Source organism: Arachis hypogaea, chromosome 14 (genome assembly GCF_003086295.3).
Source record: "Arachis hypogaea cultivar Tifrunner chromosome 14, arahy.Tifrunner.gnm2.J5K5, whole genome shotgun sequence".
Taxonomy (NCBI): Eukaryota; Viridiplantae; Streptophyta; class Magnoliopsida; order Fabales; family Fabaceae; genus Arachis; species Arachis hypogaea.
The window spans coordinates 63,260,662-63,265,172 of NC_092049.1; the positions used below are offsets into that span (position 1 = coordinate 63,260,662).

General features: G+C 41.5%; 1 non-coding gene across 1 annotated transcript; it reads right to left on the reverse strand.

The window, feature by feature from the left end:
• Window positions 1–796: 796 nt before the first annotated feature.
• Window positions 797–900, reverse strand: LOC112745732 (small nucleolar RNA R71). Its single transcript, XR_003173645.1, has one exon. It is a non-coding gene; the product is annotated as a small nucleolar RNA R71 (small nucleolar RNA).
• Between the last annotated feature and the right edge of the window lie 3,611 nt (window positions 901–4,511).

The window sequence follows — 4,511 nt, forward strand, 5'->3', positions numbered from 1 at the left end:
CCAAAATGATTACTTAAGGCTCAAGAAAATGCCTAAAACAACTAAAAATAAAAGAAAAAGGCTAGTGAAACTAGCCTAAGATGCCTTGGCATCATAACCCACTAACTGTTTGATATATTGCATCACCCACAACTAACAATAACTCTGACACAAATACTGTCTGCACCTATTTTCTTTGCTTGTACTTGTTGGTTGTATGACAAGGAGAAGAAGCGGGGCTTCAACTTCCTTTGATTCTGAACCAGAGAGAACCTTTCTTAGACTAAGGAGGGAGGCAAAAGGAAAATGAGTAGTTGGTGCTGAAGAAGAGGAGGAACAGTTTGAGGAATACTTTGAACCAAACATGGAAGAAAACATGGAAAATCATCATGAAGGAGAGACTCACAACCATGGCAGAGGAGGTGGAGCAAATCATGCTAGGGAGGATAGAAGAGTTTTGGGCTCTTACATTAATCCAAACCCAGGAAATTGTGGAAGTAGCATCCAAAACCCAACAATCCATGCCAACAACTTTGAACTTAAACCACAGCTCATCACCCTTGTTCAGAACAACTGTTCATTTGGAGGAGGTGTTCAAGAAGATCCCAACCAACATTTGACCACCTTCCTGAGAATATGTGACACAGTGAAATCTAATGGTGTTCATCCTGACGCCTATAGATTGCTCTTATTTCCCTTCTCACTCAGAGACAAGGCAGCCAAGTGGCTGGAATCCTTCCCAAGGGAGAGCTTGATAACTTGGGAGGATGTGGTGAACAAATTCTTAGCAAGATTCTACCCTCCTCAACGAATCAATAGGCTGAGAGCTGAGGTTCAAACTTTCAGGCAACAAGATGGTGAGATTCTGTATGAAGCATGGGAGAGGTTCAAAGACTTAACAAGGAGGTGTCCACCTGACATGTTCAACAAATGGGTGCAGCTGCACATTTTCTATGAAGGGCTCTCTTATGAGTCAAAGAAGGCAGTAGACCATTCATCTGGAGGGTCCTTGAACAAGAAGAAGACCATTGAGGAAGCCATAGATGTTATTGAAACAGTAGCAGAAAATGACTACTTCTATGCTTCCGAAAGAGGGAACACAAGAGGAGTGATGGAGCTAAACAATGCAGACGCTCTGTTGGCCCAAAACAAGCTCATTACCCAGCAGCTGGCTGACCTCACCAAGAAGATGGAGATGAACCAAGTAGCAGCAATCTCCACTTCATCAACAACACAAGAAGGAGTAAACCAAGAAGCAGAAGGGAGTCAGGAGCAAGCCAACTACATTGGGAATTCACCAAGGAAAAACTATGATCCATACTCCAAGACTTACAACCCTGGATGGAGAAATCACCCGAACTTTGGGTGGGGAAGTGAGCAAGATCAAAACCAAGACCAGAGACGTTACAACTCCAACAACAATGCAGCTCACCAACAATTCACCCAGAGGACATCTCAACACCCCCACAACAATACTTCTCCACATAATTATCAAAACCAAAACAGCACATCTGCTCCGAACCACTCATCAATTGATGACAGGCTCTCTAAGATTGAAGCCTTACTTGAAGGAATATGCCAAGAGATTCAAGAAAATAAGGTGTTCAAAGAGGAGGTGCGAGCCAATATTAAGAACCAGGGAGAAACCATTAGGAAAATGGAATTTCAGGTGGGATATTTAGTTGAGAAGATTCCCAAACCTACTGATAGCTTCCCAAGTGACACTGAGAAAAACCCCAAGGGAAAAGCAAAGAAAGTAAGATGGGAAGATTGCAAAATGGTCACTACACGTGATCAAGAGATTGAAGACAAGCAAGGCAAAATGTGCAAACAACCTGAAGACAACTCAACAAAGGAGGAGGATAGAGATCACAAAGAACCAAAAATCTCACAACAAGAGCTGCTGAAGCTCTATGCACCATTCCCTCAACTGCTCAATGGTGCTGTGGGAAAAAGAATATACTCAAGGTTCCTAGACTTGTTTGCATCTCTGCATGTGAACATATCATTCATCAAGGCAATTCAACAAATGCCTGCATTCATCAAGTATATGAAGGAACTTCTTCCCAGGAAAAGCTCACTCAAGGGAGGGCAGACCATAATGATGAACAAGGAATGTAGTGTCCTTATTCAACCTGAGTTGCCTACAAAAAGAAGAGACCCAGGAAGTTTTCATATCCCTTGTGCCATAGGTGAAAACATGTTTGACAGAGCACTATGCGATTTAGGGGCCAGCATCAACTTACTGCCCTTATCTCTGGTGAAGAGGCTGCAGATCAATGAGATAATGCCTACAGATGTCATTATCAGACTGGCTGACAAAACTCAAAAGCAAGCAATAGGAGTGGTGGAAAATGTGTTGCTAAAGGTTGGGAAGTACTTTCTCCCAACAGACTTTGTCATTCTGGACATGGAAGAAAGTCACACTCACCCAATCATATTGGGAAGACCATTTTTAGCTACGGCCAGAGCACTTATCGATGTAGAGAAAGGGGAGCTAATATTGAGAATCCATGATGAACGACTCAGCTTCAATGTTTTCAAACTCTCACAAGAAACAGATCAAGAGGACAAGGAACTAAGCACAAATGATAATGAGACACTAAAGGAGGAAACAAGCACTGAAGCATAGCCAGTTCGTTCTGAGACCCCCTTAACTGACAAACAAGGAAAATAGCAATTGCCACAGCTCAAGGAAAAGTTGGAGGAACCCAAACCTCTAGAGGCAGGTGAAGACAGCGTCACAACTCCTTGGAGAAAAGAGGTCACCAAGGGGAAGGCAACCTCAAAAGAAACAAAGAAGAAGGTACCAAGGAGATGGAGGAACAAGAAGATCCCTACGGAAGACTTCTCTCCAGGGGATAGAGTTGTCTCAGCCTACTTCCCAGATATTCCCCCTAATCTCCCTACTGTGCCATCTCAATTACCCAAGGTCTTCACTATCAACAGAGTTCTTTCCCTGGAACATGTGGAGATCATTGATCCAACCAATGGATACAAGTCCACAGCAAGAGGGGAGGACTTTAAGCACTACCAACCACCGTGATGAAAGAAAAACGTCAAGCTAGTGACGCTAAAGAAGCGCTTCATGGGAGGCAACCCATGTTTTATATGCTTTCAGATGATAATGAATAAGTCAATCTTTATGAGCTTCAATCCAAACTTAACAAATAATTGGTGAAAATCTTCTTATGTAGAATATAGTGAGGAACAAGTTTGGTGTTCAAAGCAAACCAAGTTGCATGCTAGTCTTAGGAGCTTTGAACACAAAACTTTCATCACAGTGCTTCAAACTAAGTTTGGTGTCACCCCATAGTGCCACCAAAATGCATATAAGGAACCACCAATAGTTAGTTAGTTAGTTGAAATTCATAAACAAACAATCAAATCCTTTCTTTCATTTTATTCTAGCCGTAGAGTTTTAATTTTCTTATATATTAATTCCCTTATTTCAAATCTTTATAGGAAAGGAAAAGAAGCATAAAAAGGGATTGATTGGACACTTAAATGGGGGAGATTTCGCCACTTAATGAAGATCACTACACACATGTCTCAAGAGGGAACGCATGGGGAAATGCTGCCATGCAACATTGGAGAAAGAAGACCCTTGAAGACCGAACCAATCACTCTCATTAAGTGATGATCCTTGTCTTTTTCTTCATACACAACCCCATCCGTCCATCTAGTAAACATTCATGCAATCCACACCCTTCATTCACTCATGATTTTCTTATATAAGTGAACCTTAGTGCATGCTCACTCCTCACATTCAAATCCCCACTCTCCACACTTCTATTGGCACATTAAACCCTTCATCACACATTGCTTTAACCAACCCACTCTTCATTTATCCGAAGCCTCAAACCCCCTCAAACAACAACTCAAGTCATGGCATCATCAAGCTCAAAGAGGCAAAAGAGGAAGGAACCTATGGTGAGTACTCCTTTTGATGACAAAAGATTCAAGACTGCCTTTCATGAGCATGAATTTGAGCGGATAAGTGCCAGAAAGATATTGCCAGAATTAATCTTCCAAATCAATGCCAATGAATCACCACAGATTTGGAGAAAAATCGAACCGAGGGGGTGGCAATTGTTCACCAGTTGATGACAAGTCATCCTAGCCTATTTTAGCTAGTCTTTTTCTTTTGTTTTGTTTAGAATTATGCACTTTCTTGAGCTACAAGCAAGCTAATTGAGTAGATTTTCATGTTTCCCTTGATTGAACCAACCATATATGAATTCATGCCATTTCATGAGGTTTTAGGCTATATTTGTTGCATATTATGAAAGAATGAATATCTCATGATTTTGAGCATAGCTTTGATGAGTTTGGTTGATTAATGATAGGTGAAGAAAGCTTGGAGAAAGGTTGAAGCAAGAAGGAATGGCTAGGAGTGAAGAGAGGACAATAGAATAAGTGAAATTGAACCGGGAAGCAAGAAGCTGGACCTAAAGTTAGCATTAAACTTTTGCACAAACTTTTGGTTGAAAAGTTAGCCCCAACGTTAGCCCCCTAACTTGGAGGCTAAC